Genomic DNA, 11295 nt, shown 5'->3' with positions numbered 1-11295 from the left:
TTCAAATTCGGTTCTGTAAATTCAGATTCAAAACCAAAGACAACGTCCTGGTTCTTTGCCAGCCAGAAAAGGTAGAGGAGAACACGTACCAAACGCTCGCTGTGGTAAACAGAAACAAGCGGTACCAATATAGGGGTTTCTATAGACAATGTGGCCTATTGACTTTATTTTCTTGGACTTTTGGAACCGTTTTGGCTATAAGCTATTATGACCCCATTCCCCAAAGCTAAGACTCTCCGGAACATGTATGCTGCGGCTTCTGTTCCCCTCTATAACGCTCACTTTTGTTTACATCTTCATTCGTCAGCGCCAATAATTGTCAATTATTGACAATACAAAAGAACAATAGTGACAAAATGTGCAACCTACGAATACTGTATTTAATTGTTTATTTTCAGACATTTGCCGTAGCCTATGCTACCATTTACTTTTTGAAAAAAATGTTTCCGCCCGGTCTCGAACCGGGGACCTTTCGCGTGTTAGGCGAACGTGATAACCACTACACTACGGAAACTGAAATCAGTAAGCATTAATACTCTAAATAACCCCACTGCTCAAATAGCCTAACCAGTATCATACAATAGTTTGTGTATCAAGTTTTACTTCATACCTTTTAGACCTTCAGTACTGTTGAAAGTATGGATTATATCTCTTGAGCTTCGCGCAGTTCGAGTATTAATAACAACAAAGTCACGCCGATGACATGACAGCGTGGGAGGACCTGCCCACGGTTCATATAAAACCGTATGTCAAACCACACTCTTATTTCTACTCACAAAGTTAGTTTAGCCGTATCGCGCAAATTGACTGCTCCGCATCTTCCCAGGTCCAGTTAGGGTAAACAAAATGTACTTGGCGGGTGCTGTACAACTCCCGCCAGATTATTGTAACTCTCTACCTTTACTGTGTATTGTGGTAGCTGTTGTAATACCAGTCTCCGGTTACTATTATATTAGTTAATTTGACTTAATCAATATTGCATAAGATATTTTAGATTGAGATTTTATATATTTTTTCTTCACATTCTGAGCTGAGAGAACACCACATCACCATGATGCTGGGCATGCATTGCTGCTCCTCTTGCGGAGCTGAACTACAGGTAGAAGATTGTCATGAGCTGTGCCCAGCCTGCCTAGGCGTTGGCCACCTGCATGAGGCCCTTACTGATGCCTGCATTAACTGCGCTATCCTGCCTGTGAGGGTGAGGGAAGCGCGGCTAGCCAGAGTTGAGGGCCTGATTTTCACAGGTAATTTACCAGCGTCCGAATTTTGGTCGCCAGGACACACACAGGGCCGGGTTATTATCACAAAACAGTACCATTTGGACCATGCAACATTTTTATTTCAGAATTTGTATTCCGTTTATGTTTTACTATAAAACGGAAATATTAGACTCGCAGAAAAACATGTTGGCCAAGCTCCAGGATTTAGATTTAGATAATTATTGTCACGTTCCTGACCTGTTTTCTGTTGTTTTGTATGTGTTTAGTTGGTCAGGACGTGAGCTGGGTGGGAATTCTATGTTGTGTGTCTAGTTTGTCTGTTTCTATGTCAGCCTAGTGTGGGTTCTCAATCAGAGACAGATGGTAGTCGTTGTCTCTGATAGAGACTCATATATAGGAGGCTTGTTTTGTGTTGGGATTTTGTGGGTGTTTGTTTCCTGTCTCTGTGATTGTCTGCACCAGATAGGTCTGTCTCGGTTTCTGCACATTTTGTTATATTGTATGTTGTTTGTAGTGTTTCACTTGTTATTTTATTAAACATGTTGAACACTAGCCGCGCTGCACTTTGTTCCAGTCCTTGCTACTCCTCTTCGGATGAAGAGATGGAAGAAGCCCGTTACAATTATAAACACATTTTCAGTGAATCAGCCATAAGATAGGTTCACCCTGTTACAGATGTAACAGATGTATAGTGTACTCTCCATGCGTTGTGTTTTATAATAATAAATAACTTCGGCCAGTGGTCCCAGTTGAGCATCATTTATTTCTGCTGTTGTTAAATGGGAAACAGCACGTTAGTTGTGCAGGGCTTAACAGTGTTGATGGCTGTCGATGACAAAATCTGTAGCATGAAGACAACTGTGTTAGCCGTGGCTTATGTGACCATGACATCGGTGTATGCTAGCTAACACAATTATTTACAGCAATCATATGCCAAAGCACATCCCAGAAAGCCCCTCAATCCCTAACAGGTACCATATACCCACACATGTATAAAATCAGTAACGTACAGCAAACTTGTACACATTGTAAAATAGAAAATAGAAAACAGTATTCAGAACGTGACCTACCCCTTGCATCACATTTTCATACTGGGAAGACCTGACGTTCGCGATCTCCCCCTATCTGCAAGTGGGGCCAATCACAACACCCCTTATTGTCATCAGAATTGAACTAACCAATAAGAATGCTTGAACATCAAATACACATTTCTTTAGAGGCAAGTGGAAACATAACCAACCCTGTTACATAGACATGCACTTAACTGTCTTTAATTAGACTATTTTACTTATATTTACATTTTCATGAAGCTATTGTGTCCCCTTGTCAACCCTATCCATTTGTTCTGGTCAAATTATAAAGAAATAACAGATTTTGTATACAATGTGTGGTTTAATACAGAACTTCATCTAATTTGCACCTTATCTTTCTAAAGTGAGACAGGTATTAATGATATTTTATCCACGTTTATTATTTTGTGGTGGTGGCCATGTCTTACTCTTTAAAATACATTACATAAATTCTTGATATTTGACAATGTAATTGAATTCATTTGAAAAAGATGCCAAGATAAAAGGGTGGACCAAGGTATAACGGGACAGAAGATAAATTAAACCCTGAACACTGAATAGACATCTACATAGTAATACATGTAGTAAAAACATTGGAACTGCTATTTAGTTACATTTTCACTGTGAAAAATACAAAAATATATTGCCACTACAAAATCATTGGAATTAGCATTAAAACACATTGCTGTCCCTCTTCCTCTTTCCATCTCTCCCCCCTTTCACCCCAAATGCTCTTCCACATACTTACAGGTAGATTTTTCCATCTGCACAGAGTGTTCATTAACAGCATGTGGCTCTGGCATCAGACAAATTATCTGTCCATCAGAGTACCAACAAATATCTTCCTTTGGACTTGGCCAGAATAATTTGTTGATGCCATTTCGGTGCATGCACTTCACCTTAATGTTTTGTTCCTCTACATCCAAAAAGTTTAGCAACTAATAATGTTAAATGCCTTATCTTAAGCATACTCTAACCTTGAAGGCCCAGGCTGATTTTTCAGGAGTTGAGGGGGGTGTTTGGGACTGCAGCAACGCACTAGCCTTAGCCCTGAGTATCCTTTTTAAATATCTCCATTTCTTCCTTTCTGCACACTGCACTCTGTCACTGAGTTCAGCTATTGTCTTCTTCGTCCCTTTTCTCTTTCCTCTATTTCTCCCTCTCTCTCTAGATACTCAATCCTTTCTGGGTCAGCATTACGTCGTCGTTCTCTGTATTGCCGCTGTCTTTCAGCTGCACTAAGAGGAGGTGCCATTCCTTCAGAAAAACCTTATTCAATTGATATTTATTCTTAAAATACTATACATGAGATGTGTATGTATTATATAATACATACACACCTGTAATTATGTAATTTAAGTTATGAACAAAAACACATTTTGCAACACATTTCTGCAAGATATCCATTTGTCCACTCTGTTGAGTGCATGTCCACCCTGTTACATGTACATGGATAACAGGGTGGACATTCTGAGCTAAAATTAGCAACTATGCTCCAAGTGATCGTGATGAAGCTAGAATAATGGCTGCCACTTGAAAAGGAATTTGCATTGTTTGACAAATATATTTTGAAATTATGAAATACGTATGAAATTCGATTAACATCTTGTGTATTTTTGCTTAACAGGGTGGACATGTTATGCTTTCCCACATCACATCATCAACATATAATGATGAAAATGTAATAGTATGAAATCTAGATGATTACCAGATTCACCACAGTTTTTTCCCCCCCAAGAAAGTGACAATTTCTTATTTGTGATGTCATTGTAGAAAATATATAATTTCTTAAAGTGCCAGTAACCCCAATGTGACAGGGTGGTCAACGACAAAAATAAAGTTCTAAACCCAAGAAAACTATTTATAATATACATCTGCCATAATTTGAAAAAACTAATTTGAATTGAATATTGTTCAAAAAAATGCTCAACTATCACTCTTCACTCTTAATCTCAATCCAACAATGTCACCAAACTTCTCAACACATAGAACCCCCATAATGCTCAGTGGCACAATCCAAATACAACACAATAGGTTCGTTCTCTGATCCTACATCTATGATTGGATGGACCTTTCAAATGGTATCAATAATATGCATATCCTTGCATCAGGTCCTGAGCTTACAGTCGGTTAGATGTCATTTTAGGTGAAAATTTAAAAAAAAAGGTTACGGTCCTTAAGAGGATAATGTACACAAATGTATATCCCAGGAAAATGGTGATATTTCAGGTCTCAGTTACAAATCAACAGTGAAGGAGTTAAGAAAATGGTAAACTCCCCGTCGGGGAATTGAACCCCGGTCTCCCGCGTGACAGGCGGGGATACTGACCACTATACTAACGAGGACTGAATATATACAAACAATGTTTTTAATAAAACGGTCCCTAAATTATTGTCTGCACGTGATACACGTGTTTAACTATACCTCATGTAACTTTTTACTGGCACAGTCTGAACATTTTAACAAAGAGTTTGCAAAATTTTGTTTTTAGCTAGGTTAGCTAACATATTGCCTACAAGTGGAAAGACATAGCTAACTACGTTTCAACACGCCATATTTTTGTTTAGGTCAGAAGGGAAAGAACTGGCTTTATCAGTTGTCGAGTTTTATAATAGTATCAACAATATTAGCTAGCTATAGCTACCATTAGTTGTTCAAATCATGATACATATTTTTATAAAGCGGGGATTGGAGTGGGTTAACATGCTACAAAAAGAGTGACGAACTGATAAAACGAAAACATAGCAAAACATATTGTTGCATTGGCCGGGAATCGAACCCGGGCCTCCCGCGTGGCAGGCGAGAATTCTACCACTGAACCACCAATGCTTACACATATGTCAAAAAACACGGTCTGTAAATAAGATTCATAAAACAGTATTTGATGCATTTTTTTTTTTATATATATATATCCGTAGATGTTGTAGTAAGAATACATGTTATCTACCTCATTCACACTTTTAAAACACGGAAGCGTAACGCAGAAACTATGTATACAACTTCTTCCCGAGCTCACGTATCCATATGCGTGCCACTAGAGAGCCCTGTATTATCATGTTTTTGTTAGCTGATACATCATGACAAAATGCACCATATTACTGTCCTGCTAATGTGGCTGCTGGAGATGTAGGCTAAATTGCAAAGAAAAAACCCATGACTGGTAGTCCAATTAGTGAGGCAAGATGCAGTCATTTCGAAATGAATATGCATGCTTTTGAGCTGCCATTCACTTGCCTTAGGCTATTGACTGTAGTTTACAGCATAGGGGTTTCTACTCACTTGAAAACAATAACATTCTTCATTACATTGTGTTGTTGTAGCCTAGGTAGGACACATTTAGTAGGCCTACTACCTTAACACCAGCTACATCCTGATTTTTTTTTTTAAAATATAAAATAGGCCAACACCATATAGGTGGCCTGCTAATGTACCTTTCTGGACCTTCTAAACTGTGGAGAATAGAACCAGACTGATCCAAATATTTGCATAATCAGGCCTAGGTTGTTGTTTAGACATGAAACAAAACAGGATGTGTGAGTGGTTCTATAAGGAGCGTTGGTGGCAAATCTGATGGCCGAATGGGAAAGAACATCTAGCCGCTCGAAAGCACACTTACCTGCCGATCTTTAAATCCGGTCTCCGTAATTTACTATGGTAGGATGGTCATCTGAATCAGGGTTAGTTTGGCAGCTGGGGTGAAAGAGGAGCGATCACAATAGAGGAAACCAAGTCTAGATTTAACTTTAGCCTGCAGCTTTTATATGTGCTGAGAAAAGGACAGTGTACGGTCTAGCCATACTCCCAAGTACTCGTATAAGGTGACTACCTCAAGCTCTAAACCCTCAGAGGTAGTAATCACACCTGTGGGGAGAGGGGCATTCTTCTTACCAAACCACATGACCTTTGTTTTGGGAGGTGTTCAGAACAAGGTTAAGGGTAGAGAAAGCTTGTTGGACACTAAGAAAGCTTTGTGGTAGAGCATTTAACACAAAATCCGGGGAGAAAACCAGATTGCATACCAGAGTGAATACTATAGACATCAAGAAAGCCAGTCAGTTGATTATTGACATGTTTTTCTAACACTTTTGATAAACAGGGCAAAATAGAAATAGGCCTATAACAGTTAGTATCAGCTTGATCTCCCCCTTTCAATAAAGGACAAACCGTGGCTGCCTTCCAAGCAATGGGGACCTCCCCAGAAAGGAGAGACAGGTTAAAAAGGTCGGAGATAGGCTTGGCGATGATAGGGGCAGCTACCTTAAAGAAGAAAGGGTCTAAACCATCTGACCCCAATGTTTTTGGGGGGTCAGGTTTAAGGAACTCCTTTAGCACCTCGGACTCAGTGACTGCCTGCAGGGAGAATTTTTGTAGCGGGGCAAGGGAAAAAGAGGGAGAAGCATTGGGGATAGTCACATTAGAAGGGGTGGGAGATGAGGAAATGTTGGATGGGCAAGGAGGCATAGCCGAGTCAAATAGGAATCCTGACTTAATGAAGTGGTGATTAAAGTGCTCAGCCATGTGCTTCTTGTCAGTAACAACCACATCATCATCATTAAAGGGACATGGGCAGCTGTGAGGAGGGGGGTTTGTTCTCCAGGTCTTTAACCGTTTTCCAGAACTTCTTGGGGTTAGACCCACAGAGAGAACTGCTCCTTAAAGTAACAATAACACTGAAATTTAAAAAAAATAAGGTCCACACGTCTTCGACTGAGGGGGATCAAGCTGATTCTATACAATTTTACAGAGGCCAGTTCATGAAGGAAGGCTTGCTCATTAAAGTTTTTTAGCAACAGTTTATAACAAATCAGGACAGGTCGTTTCACTGAGCAGCCATTACGAACACAGGCTGTAAAACAGTGATCACTAAGGTCAATACAGAAAACACCAGACTGATACATATCAGGATTATTTGAGAGGATAACATCAAGGCGAGTAGCCTTTTCTGGGTGTTTGGAGTCATACCTTGTGGGATTGGCAATAACCTGAGAAAGTTTTAGGGAGTCCCATTGCTTTAGGACTTGATCAGGTGGTTTAAGCATGTCCCGGTTTAGGTCACCTAGCAGGACAAATTCAGACTGAGTGTAAGGGGCCAGGCGAGAGCTTAAGGCAGGTAGGGCCTACATATATTGTGAAGTATTATATGCAAGTGTCACTATGACAATGAACACACCCTGAAAGCACTGAATGGTCTGAACCAGTTGGAGACCTCATGAATGGTCTTGTGTAACGACCTTATTAATAGGCTGAAAAAAGGGCGTTTCTTTTTTTGCGTACACACACACATACACTGTTTGACAGCATTTCCTGATATTTTATGATCATATTCTACCTACCTTTGTAAGAAGAACGATAATGAATTCCCATACCCAATATCATCTTGCCCGTGATAACCAATATGTCTATCCCAGTAAAATGGTGCCCGTTTCAGGTATCTCAGTCACAAATCAATGGTGAAAGGAGTTAATAAAAATATTTTCCTCCCCGTCGGGGAATTGAACCCCGGTCTCCCGCGTGACAGGCGGGGATACTGACCACTATACTAACGAGGACTGAAGAACTGAAGACATAATGTGTCTTATAAAACTGTCCCGAAATGCTCTGCAGGTCATATAGTTTATATCTTGAACTAAAGTAGGTTTCTACTGGCACAGTCTGAACATTTTAGCAAAGAGATTACAAAGTGTGATTTTTATCTAGGTGAGCTAACATATTGCAACCAGTTTGAAGACATAGCTAACTAGGTTTCAGCACGCCATATTTTTGTTTTGGTCAGAAGGGAAAGAACTGGCTTTATCAGTTGTCAAGTTTTATAACGTTATCAACCATACATGCTAGCTATAGCTATCTTTAGTTGTTCAAATAATTATACATATTTTTTTAAAGTGAGGATTGGAGTGCTCCATGCTCCAAAAAGAGTGAAAAACTGATAAGGAAATTAAGAAAATAAAGTGGATAACGGAGCAAAATATTTAGATGCATTGGCCGGGAATCGAACCCGGGCCTCCCGCGTGGCAGGCGAGAATTCTACCACTGAACCACCAATGCTCAGATATGTAAAGAAAAACAGGATCTATAGATAGTATCATAATATGGTATTTCACGTATGTATTGTATCAAATGTTGGAAAATAATGTATAGTTCAAATGATAATACGTATTAATCTATTGATATCTTGTTGACCTAATCCATTATCCGAGACCATCAGTAGCTACATTTTTATAAAACACACAGTCAAAATCAATGTGCCCATTCGTAGACTATATCTCAGGCCTAAGCGAGTATGCACCTGGCCACACTAGGCCTCAGCACACGAGCAACGTCCACACAAAGTCAATGATGGATGGATGGATGGACATTTTCTAAAACCAAACATTTCAAAAACGTACATGGACTTTGCTTGGAGTAAAGATATTGTAGCGACCCGCACAGACCGAGCGGTGTGTTATGTGTTAGGCTATTAGTGGGTTGTGTTGTACTTACCAGTGTTCGAGGGGTCCGACATGCCAATCAACCTCCTATCTGCCAATCATGGGAATGCCTGGAATGTTCTGATGCCGGGCATCCTGGTGGTTGGCGGAGTGGTGTGGAGGTGGGTTGGGCAGGGGAATGGAGCATTGGAAGTTAAGAGCAGGTTTACCATTGTTCTTTCTCTTACGTCTGGCCTTCACAAGAGAAGGTCACGGTTGGCTTGTGGGGTATCTTTCATTTATTTGGCGTGGGCTACGGCCAAACAGTAGCCTGTGTAAAGTTGGGTTAATAAACTGTCAATTCGTAAACTCAATCCTCTGTCAGGACAATTTTTCCTTTATGATCTAGTCAGGTCATTACAATATCATTTCTGTATCAATTATAGATGTAATGTATTTGCAACTCACCAAGGGTCAAATGACGGTACGCCATATTTCTGGTGAAGGTGCATGTGCCTCTTCTTGATAATGTTCCTGGAAACCGCATGCTGCAGAAATCGATTGCGTTTCAAATTATTTTCTTTTAAGAAATTCAAAGAACTGTAATTCCCATGCATATATTTTAAACACTGCACACTGCAGTCATGTTCACTAACAGAAAAATGTTGCCATGACAATTTTGGTGAGTAGGTCTACTTGACCTATTGTCTATGACATCATATGATCAATGCTTCTAATTGGACAATTGGATTTTGCATAGCCAAAAAAAATAGTAGTGCATGGTTCATTTTCTAAAGAAATCGAAGATATTTCTCTTTGTACTTGGTAAGGTCAGGACATTCTCATTTTGAGGTATTAAAGCTCAAGAGTGTGTGTGTGCCAGGTTGTGGCAGACCTTACCCGCTCACTACAGGTCCTGTAGCTGTGCCAAGCTCCTGCTGGTAGAAGGGCTCTATACACACGCACTATAATTAATTCTGTAAGATTTTCAATCAAGTAAATAACCCTAGATTTTGAAGACCCTTGATTAGGTGACAGTACAGAATGTCAGCGTTTATTTTATAACACAAAACAAACTGAAAATGCATCCAACGAGTTTGTAGAGCTTGATGTAGTCATTGTGTGCAAGGACTATGGGACCAAACACTACATTTCTGATTACCTTGATACACTATGAATGAATTTGTCAAAATACTTATGACTTCCTCACGTGGGAGGCATGACAACTACATACATAAAGTGTTTTCATTTCTAAGGTAAAACCCTCAAATAAAGGGTGACATTCTGTACTGTCGTCCCATATAAAACATTTGAACTCAAATTCCAAATGCTGGAGTATAGAGACAAAAATGCTAGCTTCACTGTCCAAATACAGTTGAAGTCAGAAGTATTTTAAGAATGTGAAATGTCAGAATAATAGTAGAGAGAATGATTAATTTCAGCTTTTATTTCTTTCATTACATTCCCAGTGGGTCAGAAGTTCACATACACTCAATTAGTATTTGGTTGCATTGCCTTTAAATGGTTTGACTTGGGTCAAACGTTTCGGGTAGCCTTCCACAAGCTTCCCACAATAAGTTGGGTGAATTTTGGCCCATTCCTCCTGACAGAGCTGGTGTAACTGAGTCAGGTTTGTAGGCCTCCTTGCTCGCACATGCTTTTTCAGTTCTGCCCACAAATTTTCTATAGGATTGAGGTCAGGGCTTTGTGATGGCCACTCCAAAACCTTGACTTTGTTGTCTTTAAACTATTTTGCCACAACTTTGGAAGTATGCTTGGGGTCATTGTTCAGTTGGAAGACCCATTTGCGACCAAGCTTTAACCTCCTGACTGATCAGCTGTGCGTCCTGTCTCCCTGTAAAGCTATCTTGGGCGTCTCACAGTATGGACATTGCAATTTATTGCCCTGGCCACAACTGCAGTCCTCCTGCCTCCTTGCAGCATGCCTAAGGCACATTCACGCAGATGAGCAGGGACCCTGGGCATCTTTCTTTTGGTGTTTTTCAGAGTCAGTAGAAAGGCCTCTTTAGTGTCTTAAGTTTTCATAACTGTGACCTTAATTGCCTGCCGTCTGTAAGCTGTTAGTGTCTTAACGACCGTTCCACAGATGCATGTTCATTAATTGTTTATGGTTCGTTGAACAAGCATGGGAAACAGTGTTTGAAGATCTTTACAATGAAGATCTGTGAAGTTATTTGGATTTTTACAAATTATCTTTGAAAGAAAGGGTCCTGAAAAAGGGTGTTTCTTTTTTTGCTGTGTGTGTGTGTGTGTGTATGTGTGTGTGTGTATATATATATATATATATATATATATATATATATATATATATATATATATATATATATATATATATATATATGTATACACACACACATATATAAATATATGTATACACACACATACACTATTCGACAGGATATCATGATCTTTAATGATGATCATATTCTACCTACCTTTGTCAGAAGAACGCAAATGAATTCCCATACCCAATATTATCTTGCCCATGATGACCAATATGTCTATCCCAGTAAAATGGTGACGTTTCAGATATCTGTTACAAACGGTGAATGGAGTTAAAGAAAAATATTTTC

General features: G+C 39.5%; 5 non-coding genes across 5 annotated transcripts; all 5 read right to left on the bottom strand.

Annotated features, from left to right (window-relative positions):
* Positions 1-441: 441 nt before the first annotated feature.
* On the bottom strand, positions 442-514 carry trnav-aac (transfer RNA valine (anticodon AAC)). Its single transcript has one exon. It is a non-coding gene; the product is annotated as a tRNA-Val (tRNA).
* A 4053-nt stretch (positions 515-4567) lies between these two features.
* trnad-guc (transfer RNA aspartic acid (anticodon GUC)) lies at positions 4568-4639 on the bottom strand. The gene has a single exon. It is a non-coding gene; the product is annotated as a tRNA-Asp (tRNA).
* A 413-nt stretch (positions 4640-5052) lies between these two features.
* trnag-gcc (transfer RNA glycine (anticodon GCC)) lies at positions 5053-5123 on the bottom strand. The gene has a single exon. It is a non-coding gene; the product is annotated as a tRNA-Gly (tRNA).
* Positions 5124-7771: 2648 nt separating this feature from the next.
* trnad-guc (transfer RNA aspartic acid (anticodon GUC)) lies at positions 7772-7843 on the bottom strand. Its single transcript has one exon. It is a non-coding gene; the product is annotated as a tRNA-Asp (tRNA).
* Positions 7844-8268: 425 nt separating this feature from the next.
* On the bottom strand, positions 8269-8339 carry trnag-gcc (transfer RNA glycine (anticodon GCC)). The gene has a single exon. It is a non-coding gene; the product is annotated as a tRNA-Gly (tRNA).
* Positions 8340-11295: the final 2956 nt, after the last annotated feature.

This window comes from Salvelinus fontinalis, chromosome 5, assembly GCF_029448725.1.
Source record: "Salvelinus fontinalis isolate EN_2023a chromosome 5, ASM2944872v1, whole genome shotgun sequence".
Taxonomy (NCBI): domain Eukaryota; kingdom Metazoa; phylum Chordata; class Actinopteri; order Salmoniformes; family Salmonidae; genus Salvelinus; species Salvelinus fontinalis.
The sequence above is the reverse complement of the archived record's forward strand: the minus strand, read 5'-3'. Positions and strand labels throughout refer to the sequence as shown.